The sequence below is a fragment of the Triticum urartu genome, chromosome 3 (genome assembly GCF_003073215.2).
Source record: "Triticum urartu cultivar G1812 chromosome 3, Tu2.1, whole genome shotgun sequence".
Taxonomy (NCBI): domain Eukaryota; kingdom Viridiplantae; phylum Streptophyta; class Magnoliopsida; order Poales; family Poaceae; genus Triticum; species Triticum urartu.
In genome coordinates, this window is record NC_053024.1 from 352,604,466 (window position 1) to 352,617,234 (window position 12,769).

Below are 12,769 nucleotides of genomic sequence, written 5' to 3' on the forward strand. Positions count from 1 at the left end.
CAGCAAGGCCCAACCTTGGTTTTACCATTTGGCTAACAACATATCACCTTCCCTTGGGGTGTGTAGACTCAAGGGTCATCTTTGTTTTAACCCCCCACGGGCCAGTGCTTCTCTAAGTGTTGGTCCGAACTAGAGCACCGTGTAGGACCGTCCCTTGGCAACTTGGGTTATGTTGTACATGTACGCTTAGCTTATCTGGTGTTGCCCTGAGAACGAGATATGTGCAGCTCCTATCGGGATGTCGGCACATCGGGCGGTCTTGCTGGTCTTGTTTTACCATTGTTGAAATGTCTTGTAACCGGGATTCCGAGACTGATCGGGTCTTCCCGCGAGAAGGAATATACTTTGTTGACCGTGAGAGCTTGTGATGGGCTAAGTTGGGACACCCGTGCAGGGTTTTGAACTTTTGAAAGTCGTGCCCGCGGTTATGGGCAGATGGGAATTTGTTAATGTCCGGTTGTAGAGAACTTGAAACTTATCTTAATTAAAATGCATCAACCGCGTGTGTAGCCATGATGGTTTCTTCTTGGCGGAGTCCGGGAAGTGAACACGGTTCTTGTGTTATGTTTGGACATAAGTAGCTTCAGGATCACTTCTTGATCACTTCTAGCGTCTCGACCATTGCGTTGCTTCTCTTCTCGCTCTTATTTGCGTATGTTAGCCACCATATATGCTTAGTGCTTGCCGCAGCTCCACCTCACTACCCTTTCCTACCCATAAGCTTAAATAGTCTTGATCTCGCGGGTGTGAGATTGTTGAGTCCTCGTGGCTCACAGATACTTCCAAAGAGTTGCAGGTGCCGACGATACCAGTGCAGATGACGCAACCCAAATCAAGTGGGAGCTCGATGAAGATCTTGATCGGTGTTTTGTTTCATTTCTTGTTGATCAGTAGTGGCGTCCAGTTGGGACGATCAGGGATCTAGCATTTGGGGTTGTCTTCTTTTACTTTGGTTCTGTTGTCGGACCTTGATTGTATTCTGGATGATGTATGTATAACTTGTATTTGTGTGAAGTGGCGATTGTAAGCCAACTCTTTATCCCCTTCTTATTCAGTACATGGGATTGTGTGAAGATTACCCCTCTTGTGACAAACCTACCATGCGGCTATGCCTCTAAGTCGTGCCCCGACACGTGGGAGATATAGCCGCATCATGGGTTTTACATTGAGGTCTTCCTAGGTAGGCGACACCGCCCGGGCTAGCCAGGCTGCCCAGCGGTCGGCGTTGGTCCTTGAATCGCCGGACCTCGAAACCTTGGAGCATCGGCGAATCGACTGACAGGAGAGAGGCTCCGGCGCACCCCTACCGCGCGCGCCAAATGTCAGATCTCGGGTTCCCGCAAAACCCTCAAGGTTCGAACACTGGGGTGCGCACGAAGATCTCCCCCTACCGATCCACGTCCTAGCTTTGCTAAGATCTTTTTTTGACTATAAACAGTAGGGAAATACCCCACTGCAACTTTTATTTAAAAAATAAGGCAAAGAAGTAGTCTGAAGGCTTGAGAAAAGCCCAAAGAAAAGAAAGAAGAAGAAGACACGAAATGAAACTAAAAAAAGTAAAAGCAAAAGCTACCTAAAGACAGAAAAAGGAAATCTATAAAAATTACAACAAGGTATCCAACCACGCAGAGAATTGCACTTCATATTTCTTCTTGATCCTGTATTTGAAAAGCTTGAGCCCTTATGTGGAAAAAAATCCATCCTTGAAAAGATGGTGTGATATTCTCAAAAAATTTGTTGTTTCTAGATATCCAGATGGCCCATGATCCCAATATGATGATCTCCATAAAGAAAGGATAGTTGAGCATATCTTTGAGGTCTTGGTATGCCTCCATAACAGACAAATTTGGTGTTCTCGAGGGGCAGATAAAATCCCAACATCTGATGGCAAAAGGACACCCCCAAAAGGTATGGTGCAATGTTTCTTCCTGCTGACAATCCCTTACTGCACAATTGTAAGCTTCTAATTCAAAGTTTTCTTTCTTAAAAGATTCCTTGTGTTTACTCTGTCATGCAGTAACATCCAGGGAAAGACTTTATGCTTGGGTTGGCAAGAGCTTTTCCAAATCCATGAGAAGTGAGGTGGAGTTTGTTTGTGCCAAATCAACATCTTATAGTCTTTCATTGATGAATAAAATTCATTTCCCCAGATGTAACTCCAGGTATCCAGTGCATCTAAGTACTCAGATTGCCTTAAAGAAATGCACATGTCCTCCATTATTAGGAACTCCTCATATGCCTGTGTAGTGAGAGGCAAATGGAAAAGGTCTTGAAGATATTCGGTGTTGAACACTTGTTGCACACTTGTGAGAGGATCTCTAACAAAGGAATAAAGGTGATCAAATTTGTGCTTGAGTACAAATTGATGCCACATATCATCCCAGAACAAAGCACTTTCACCATCACCCACATTGCACCTTGCCATAGCTTTAAACTGGTCAATGAGTGCCAGATTTGATTTCCAACAGAAGGACCCCAATTTTTGATCCCCTAGAAGTTGCCCATTGCTATAGTAAGTTTCCCAAATTAAATTCACCCAAGGAATATCATGTCTGTTGCAAAATTTGTGGAGATTCTTCATGAGCAGAGTTTTATTGTGTGTGAAGATATCCAGAATTCCCAAGCCACCCTGGCGTTTTGGTCTGCAAACTGTGTGCCATGCCACTAGTGTGGTCTTCTATCCTCCATGTCAGGACTCCTCTAGAGGCAGTGCCTTAAGTATTTAATGATCTGGTGCTTTATAGTGATAGGAATGTCCAGACAACACATAAAGTAGACTGCTAAAGATGCCAGCACAGATTTAACCAGCAACACCTTCCCTGCCTGAGTCATGAAAGTAGAAATGCCAGCAATCCTCTTAGCAATTCTATTTACTATAGGCAAACACTGCTCCACAATAGGTTTATAGATCCCCAATGGTACTCCCAGATAAGTAAAAGGAAAGTGTCCCCTGGCACATTGCAAAGTGTTTGTGAAGATGTCAACCATGTCTTCTGCAATGTTTATTGGCACCATGATTGATTTCCCATAGTTTACCTTTAGGCCAGTAGAAGATGCAAATGTGTTTAGGAGGGCTTTGAGGCACACTAGCTGCCTAGCATTTTCTTGCATAATAACAAGAGTATCGTCTGCATATTGAACTATAGGAAAATCAGGGCATGAGTTCACTTCAAGTCGTGGTGTGATTAAATCCCTTCTCATGGCTTTATTCAGAAATGATTGAAGTAAGTCAGCTGCCAGGAGAAGGTGAAAGAGGGTCCCCTTGTCTGACCCCCCTTCTACAATAGAATTTCTTCCCTGGTACACCATTTAACATCATAGAAGATGAGGCAGAAGTGAAAAGCATGTGCATCCAAGTTATCCACTTTTCTCCAAAACCCTTAGCTCTCAATATGTCAATAATAGCTTGATGCTCAATAGTGTCAAAAGCCTTTTCAAAATCCAGCTTGATTACTAACATTTCCTCTTTTGATTTATGACATTGATGGACATACTCATAGGCCCACCCAACGCAATCTTGTATCACTCTGTTCTTGAGAAATCCATACTGGTTAATGTGGACCGGCTTGAGAATCACTTTTCGTAGTCTGTTTGCCAGTAGTTTTGTAATGATTTTGAGCACACCATTAATCAAAGATATTGGCCTGAAGTCATTAGGAGACACTGGAACTTCCTTTTTTGGAATGAGTGTGATATAAGAAGTATTTATGCTCTCCAGATTCACAGTACCAGCATGAAAGGCTAGAATTAGTTCAGTAACATCCAATTTGATAATATCCCAACAAGCTTTGAGAAACTCATTATATCCATCAGGCCCTGGAGATTTGTCTGTGGGTAAGTTCTCCAGATTCACAGTACCAGCATGAAAGTTGTGTGTTTACTCTGTTTTCATACAGATCTTGTAAGTTGAAGTGCATGGTATGGCCATTGGAGTATCCAAGTATCTTTTTGAAAGCATCCCAAAGAACTGCAGCCTTTCATTCATGATTAGTAACTTCCACTTGGTCCTCATTCATGAGCATGGCAATTTTGTTATGTCTGTGATTAATTGATGCCTTTGTATGAAATAATTTTGTACTTTCATCACCAAATTTAACCCCCTTGATTTTTCCTCTCTGCTTCCAAATATGTCAGAAGTACTCTGCAATTACTCTCAAACAAGGTAAGGTCTCTGAATTCCTCCAAGAAGTCCCATAGGAAAATGCATTCATTCAATTCCTCAATCTGCTTTTTAAGACAGGATAGACTTTTGACCCAAAGTTTGAGTTCTCTTCTCAAGTTTTTGAATTTAGCATTAATCTTCTTGGCTGGGTCAGAATGACCAACATGTATATTCCAGGAAGCTTGCACTATGTCTTTGAAACAGCTATGTTTCAACCAATAATTCTCAAATATGAAAACCTTAGACTTGGGTATGATCGTGCCAATTTTAATTACACAAGGCAGATGATCTGAAATGGGTTTTGCAAGAGGTAGAGCAGTGGTGTTTGGGTAACTAGTCATCCAGGCTGCAGAAGTGAAGAACCAGTATAATTTTACAAGTAAAGGATTATCTTGTATGTTGCTCCACCTGAACTGTCTCCCTTTAAGAGGTAATTCAATTAACCCCAGGTTACTGATAGCTTCATTGAATAGTAACATCTGATTAACATCACCACCAGGTCTGTTTCTGTCCTTAGGTGACCTAATGAAATTAAAATCTCCCATGACAATCCAATCAACATCATCAGGCATTTGAATATTTGTAAACCAATCAATGAATTCCAATTTCTCTTCAGTGTTGCAAGGCCCATACATATTTGTGAGAATCCAGGTTTTAAGAGTAGTTGTACAAGTGAATTGCATAGTTAGGGAGAATTTATTTTGGAAGAGCAATTCTCTAGTAAATAGAGCCCCATTCCAAGCAGTCAAAATACCTCCAGATGCCCCAATAGAAGGCAAGTATTCAAATTTGTTGAATCTCTTAGGATAGAAGTTGTGTATGTAGGCAAGATCAAAGTTCTCTCTCTTTGTTTCTTGTAGGCATAAAATACCAGCAGCACTCTCCTCAACTTTTTGCCTAATAGCCAACCATTTGTCAGAGGAATTCAAACCCCGAACATTCCAGTTCAAAATATTCCAAGATTTGTTTCTATTCATGGTGAACAGGCCCCATCTCCTAGTATGTTACCTAGCTTATGAAAATTCTGAAAATTATAGTACTGTGATCTAATACAGTCTGAGATATCAAACAGGCAGCAACAAGCACAAATATGCAGATCCAACATGAAAGAGATTAGATTTGATAATGCAGTTCTCAAAGAGAGCAAATTAACTTCAGTATCTTCATAGAAGTCACACATCCATGGTTCTAACTCACTGATTAATAGAGTAGTAGGCAAAAGAGGCCACCAAGTCTCAAAGGCAGACACGAAACATGTTCTGAATAAATCAAGCACATTGTCGATGTCAAAACCGGCGGTTCTCGGGTAGGGGGTCCCGACTGTGCATCTAAGGCTGATGGTAACAGGAGGCGGGGGACACAATGTTTACCCAGGTTCGGGACCTCTCGATGGAGGTAATACCCTACTTCCTGCTTGATTGATCATGATGATATGATTATTACAAGAGTTGATCTACCACGAGATCGTAGAGGCTAAACCCTAGAAGCTAGCCTGGCGATCCATTCGTCCCGGACATTGTGCTTGAAAGCCGCTAGGGCTTCAGCATCCGGGCAGTCGACGATTTGATTCTTCTTCATGAGAAATCTATTCCAAAGCTTTCGGGCTGACTCTCCGGGCTATTGAATTATGTGACTTAAATCATCTGGTCCAGAGGTCAGACATTGGTCGCTTGAAAATTGGCCCTAAAAGCATCCTCAAGCTCTTCCCTGCTTCCAATTGAGTTTTCGGGGAGGCTTTTCAGCCAGTGCCGAGCTGGTCCTTTCAACTTGATGGGAAGGAATTTGATGGCGTGGGGATCATCTCTGTGAGCCATGTGGATGTGAAGGATAAAGTCCTCAATCCAGACCCCAGGGTATGTCGTTCCGTCGTATGCCTCTATGTTCATGGGTTTGAATCCCTCTGGAAATTCATGGTCCGGCACCTCATCGGTGAAGCATAGGGGGTGCGCGGCACCCCTATATTTGGATGTGTCATGGCATTCTCCGGACGGTTGTAGTGTGTGGTTTTGATTCTGAGCAGTTATTCAGTCAGTATAGTCATTTGGGCGGCCATGATTTTGTGCCGGGGCGCGCTTCCTAGATCCGTAGATGGACCTATCCATACCGGCTTTTTTGTGCAGGTCTTCACGTAAATCCTGTGCTGACTTGTGTGCGACGTTGTTAGCCGCCCTGTCGCGGCCACGGGGTGTTCGATCCAGCTGGTCAGCTATTTTATTTTTGGGCAGAATGGGCTCTAAAGCCTCGTCGTGGAATTCAGGCAGCAGCTTGCGCTTTGGATAGCTCTTTGTGTGGCAACTGCCACCGTACTTCTCTTCAGTGTCAAGCACTTTGTTCCATCTGCTGTTGAGCGTATTCTGTGCGGCCTTAAGCCTTTGCTTCTGCGTCTTCAGGCTCCTCGCGGTGGCGATAAGCCTTCTATGGAGGTTCTCTTGTTCCAAGTGCCTTTCCGGGATGATGTGTGCATCATCGTTCAGACGGTTCTCCTCTCCAGAGACAGGTTGATGAGCTTTACCCTCGGCGTCGCCGTGATCGGACAGTGGCTCTGTACTATGTTCGCCATCCACTGGCTCATCCTGCTCCATCGCTGGGTCCATGTGGTCATCGTTTCCTTTGGAGTCGACCGGGGTATTATTCTTTCTTGTGCTGTTATTGCTGTTTTTGCTGAGGCGGGATTTGGAGCGGCGCCTACGTCGTCGCTTTGGTTGCTTCTCGAGGGGACTATCCTTCGCTGCATCCTCCCATTCCTCTTCATTGTTTTCTTTGGGTGTATCCACCATGTATATATCGTGTGATGAAGTGGTTGTCCAGCGTCCTGTGGGCGGTGGTTCCTGTTTCTCTCCCGCATCGTCGTCCATACCCTCGATGTCTTCGGAGTCAAAATCAAGCACGTCGGTTAAGTCGTCGATAGTGGCTATTATGTGGGTGGTGGGTGGGGAACGAATTCCTTCGTCGTCCGCTTCCCACTCGAGCCGGACATAGTTCGGCGGAGGTCTCCTGATAGAGAGGGAGACCTCAATGAATCTAGCGCATCGCCCAAGGGCGAGTGCTGAAAAATATCCATGGAGGTAAACTCCATGATCGGTGCCCAATCCGATTGGATAGGCACGGACGTACGTGGTTCAGAGCCTGTGGCCGGGGATGAATCCGAGGGTCCGGTAACACAGGTCTCATAGGAAGTGAAGTCAGTATTCGGCTCTATTGCCGCTGATTGTGCGACCTTCGTGGCGGGCTCCGTCCACCCGTCCTCGAATGGCACCATCTGCTCTGGATTGAGGGCCGGAGTAACCGCAAGTGCGATCTCCTGAAAACCGTCCAATGGCAGAGCTAAGTCATGCTCGTCGTGACTGTGCGGCGCGCCTGACATGAGCTCGAATCCGTCGAAGATCAAATCTCCGTGCATATCGGCAGTGTAGTTCGAGCTTCCAAATCTGACCTGATGGCCAGGGGCGTAGCTATCGATCTGCTCTAGATGGCCAAGCGAGTTGGCCCGCCGTACGAAGCCACTGAATACGAAGATCTGTCCGGGAAGGAAAACCTCACCCTAGATCAGATCGTTGCCGATGATCGAAGGAGACATCAAGCCTTTATCGTGACGGCACAGTGGAACTCTAAATGAAAGCACCAATGTCAGTGTCAAAACCGGCGGATCTCGGGTAGGGGGTCCCGAACTGTGCGCCTAAGGCTGATGGTAACATGAGGCGGGGACACAATGTTTACCCAGGTTCGGGCCCTCTCGATGGAGGTAATACCCTACTTCCTGCTTGATTGATCTTGATGACATGAGTATTACAAGAGTTGATCTACCACGAGATCGTAGAGGCTAAACCATAGAAGCTAGCCTATGATTATGATTGTTGTTGTCCTACGGGCTAAACCCTCCGGTTTATATAGACACCGGAGGGGCTAGGGTTACATAGAGTCGGTTACAGAGAAGGAGATCTACATATCCGAATTACCAACCTTGCCTTCCACGCAAAGGAGAGTCCCACCCGGACACGGGACGAAGTCTTCGATCTTGTATCTTCATAGTCCAACAGTCCGGCTAAAGTATACAGTCTGGCTGTCCGACTATCCCCTAATCTAGGACTCCCTCACACATTGCATATCAGTCATTCAACCACCAAACTAGACTTCCTCCAAACAACTCTGGGACTGGTACTAAGGTGACAGCAGTTCATGGTACACATTAGGTGGTTTTTGTAGCCCCAATGGCCTTGGAGACCTTGGCCACATCCTCCTGACCTCTCTTCTTGGGCCTCTTGGAAAGATTGTCTTGTAGCTCATCCTTAGATACCTTGCAGAAAGATTTAGTCAGGTTTTTGACCACTTTATTATGCACAATTGGAGGTATAGCATTACAAGGTAAGCAAGAGGTAGCATCACAGGATTTCCTTCTATAACCATTGTTGTCTTTCTTAAATTCTATCACTCCTCCTTACCTCAGTTTCGACAAGAGGTTCCTTGTCTCTTCTTTTCTTTGAGACAGCTTCACCTAGAGGCAATTGGATGACTTTATTAGGAGACACTTGCTTAAGTGGGCTTCCAGCTCCACTTGAGGAATGAGTAGCAGGGCTAATTCCCTCATTTTCCTTGCCCAGGCCCAACATTATTTCCTTACAACTTAGAGCCTGTGAAGTGGCACATCCATCAGGGATATGGAACAAAATAGTCTCTTCAGGATCATAGTTTGCAGTAAGTATTTTCCATAGATCAGATTTTAGCAGATGCATTACCCAACCAAATTTACCAGGAGTCAGAAGAAGGTGAATTATGAAGTTAAACCAATTTACAGGTATGTCAATTTTGAAAGTGTTCACTTATCCCTATGTTGCTGGAGCAAAGTGCTGAATCCATAGGTCCAAACCTTCTTCTGAAATCAAGTGGGCACCATCAATAATATCCAATGCATGATTTTCAACTAGTTTTTGAATATCTATTAATATAGGAGAGTTGGTTAATGAAAAGCTCTCCATACCTTTATTGTGCCCACCAGTGGAAGTGCCAACATGAGGAATAGGGACATCAGCTTTGCCTTTCATTGCAGCTCTATGGTCTAGGCCCTGGGTCTACCCTGGCACATTTCGAACTGCCTCATTTTCCTTGAACACAGCAATATCATTGTCATGAGAAGCAGCTGTAACAGTGTGTACTTGTGGTATAGCGGGTACTACAACATTTTCTTGAATAGCAACCTGAACTGCTGCTGGAAAAGCAGCTCTAACACTCTGAACTTGTGGCATATCGGGAACAAGATTATCCTCACTTACAACATTTTCTTCACCGGCAACCTCAACTATTGCTGGCCCTTGAACAGGGTGTACATGTTGCAGATCCTCTTGAACCACCAAAGGAACACCCACAACTCCCTATTGCTGAATATGAACCTAGTTATCATTGTCTTGCTGAATATCATCATCTTCCCCTTCTGCTTGGTAAGCCAGTAAAATGTTTTGTAAGCCCATGCCCATAGGATTAATTGGTGGACCTTGATTGACCTCTTCACTGGCAGTGTGAGTGTTAGACCAGATTCCATCAGACAGAGATACAGTAGTGGTGATGCTGCTATTAGGAGCACCATCCTGTTGCAAAATAGGCAGTTCTACTTGTTGTTGAAGTGGTTGTGGTTGTGGTATATTGGCCTGAGGAAATTCCCAATGACCTTGCTCTTCCTGCTATTCCCAATCATCCCAATCTACATTCTGAGTTGGCTCATTGTTAAGTGGAACTGGCTGAAAACCTGGAAAATCATTTGCATGCTGTGGAATTGGGTGTGGGTCCACTCCAGGTGGTTGAATGGGATCCTCATCCACAGGACCCCCTCCCATCATTTCTTCTAATAGAACCTCAACTGAACTAGTCCAGGATTCCTCCTCAAAACACTCTCCTTCAGACCATCTGATGCTTTTTGGTATATCTATGAGGTCAGTCACTCTGACCTTAACTAAAATCTTGCCACTTAGAGCATCTTCCCTCTCCCAGCTTATGATTCTACCCCACTTAGCAATGGCAGCTGCAATATCATCGGTGTTGCAGTAATCGAAAGGAACTCCCACAAACAGTAACCAACAGTGTCCATTAAAATGAAGTCGACGCCAATTCCTTCCCTCATTGTGCTTAGTGAATGATATGAAAACATCCCCAAATGGGTGAGGGCTTTGCCTAATAAGACGATCTCTATCTCTAACATGCAGGAACTGAACATACGCCTCACCAAATGGACATGGCTGGATTTGTCTGAAACCAACTTGCTCAACTCCTTCAAAAAAATCGTCTAGAACTTCTCTGACGTTGGGGAAAAGTACCTCATTTGGATGCGGCTGAATGGTGGCAATCGCCCAATCCTCGTGCCTCCTTGGGCGATGCGGCAGGATTGCTCGGGAAACCCAGTTCGCCCTGCCACCTCAAGAATCTGAAAACCATGAGGAACAAAGGGAGCTGGGTCTATGGGAATGTTGGCCATGGCTGTCGCTTCCGAAGAATGGACCACCAATGCCTGCTCCGCAGACGGTGATGAAGATGGCGAGCTTGTCGACGTGGGAGCAGAGGTGGAGACAGAGTTGGTAGGAACAGAGGAATGCGAGGAGGCAACCTGCAGTCTCGGTTGGAAATTTGGAAAGATGTCCTTGACCAGCTCCATAAATGACGAGACCTGCCTAATCGGTTGAGCCGGGCTGACACATTTGAACCAGGACTCCACTGCACCCTCAGCCCAGGCCTGCTCGGGTGGGCTCAGAAAGGTGCTAAAGTGCATAAATGGACACAGCCTAGGCAGCTTTGCACCATGCAGTTACGTGCATAGTGACCTTGACCCCCACATGCAAAACACACCATGTACGTGCGGGGGGCAGCACGTTGAGACATCTGAGGCCGATTAAGGGTCTCATTTACCTCAGAATTAATAGCGGGCGAACTGAAAGCATCCCCTTGATTGCCTTCGGAGTGAATGGGACCCGATAATCTCTCAAAGACCGATCGACCGTTTCTGACCTCCGAGCTGTAACTTCGACGATCACAGGAGTTGTTGGATACGGCCTTACCATGTCTACCAACCAAGGTCCACTCATTATCAATCTCACTATAAAAATCTAGTTCTTCTCTATGTCAATTCGGCCCACCATAGTTCCATAAACTAAACACCACCTCAAAATCATGCTCAACAATTCTGCCATTGTTGTAGATCTCAAAACCAATAGACTTTGAGGCAACCGAAAACTTGAAAGTTCTATCTCTCAAATGACGAACCCTAAAGCCTTGGGCATAACCACCAAACATGGCCAGGAAAGAAACACTAACCGTGTGCACGTCAAGCTTGAAGGTTGATAGGCAGAAAGAAACCACCAAGATGAACTCTTGTCGACGAAAGCCAGGAGAAAACACCACCGGATGGCCAAACTTGGTTCTCATATCTGCTTGAAACTTTCTGCCATGATCAAAGTTGAGGGCAAAAGGAGCCAGAGTGGCCGATGGCAGGAGGGGTGGCCGCCGGGGCCATAGTGGCCACCGGCGCAAAATCGCCTTGGAGTCGCCTAAGGATAAGTAGTACTAGATTCAAGTGCATGAACTAGTTTTACCTTCCAAGAATAGCTTCACTAAGATCTCAAGGACTAACTCGAAGAGCTCGTGACACAAACGACACAAGGTTTATAATAGTTGGGGCCACCATTCTGGTGTAATACCCTACTCCAGTGTGGTGGTGGTGGATTGCCTCTTGGGCTGAGGATGAATAGTACAAGGGGGAAGAACAGCCTCCTGAGGTGGGGTGTTCTTGTGCTTGGTGGGTGTGAGGATGAAATGAATGAGTTCCTCCCTTTGCCTACTATGGTGGCTAATCCTATTTATAGAGGCCCTGGTCCTCTCCCCAAATATTGAGCGGGAAGGGATCCAACGAGGGCCAATTGAAAGGGGACAGCTAGTATAGCTTATCCTCACAAAAGCATTCTTTGCCTGCAAAAGGCTCGGCTGGTGACGCCGTCTTGGACTCCATGGTGACCTCCGTCTTGCCGTCCCGGTGGTCTTGGTCTCGTTGCCCTAATATGGAATCCTTTGCTTGACACCTCGGTACTCCGCGAATGCGCTTGCTTCCTTAGCACCAAAGAGGAAACAAGGACACTGTGCGCGCTGGCGCCCGCCTGATCTTGATCGTCATGGCTCACGTCATTAAAACATCGCGAGGTTTGCCTTGCCTTGAACTCTCCGCCCTTCGCGTGACAGCCTAGTGAGGGCGCTCCCGAGGAGTTGTTGTGTCGTCCGCCTTGCGAGGCTTGGCCGCTCGCGAGGGTCTTGAGTGCTTGTTGGTGAAGATGGGCCGTACGGGCCCGCTCGCAGAGCCATGCCATGGGCTGCAGGCAGGCAAGTCTGGGGACCCCCGTTCCCAGAACACTGGCAAGCGCCACCCTTGACAAAAAATAGGAAAGCGTGCTCGTTGCCTTCCTGCGGGTTAATATCGATGTGTTTGCCTGGCAACCATCTGATATCCCTGGTGCTCCCAGGGAGGTAATCGAGCACCACCTTGCTGTCTGCCCACATGCCCGAACCGTCAAGCAGAAAGTTAGGAAGCAAGCCTTGGAGTGGCAACAGTTCATTGCCGAGGAAATCAAGAATTTAGAG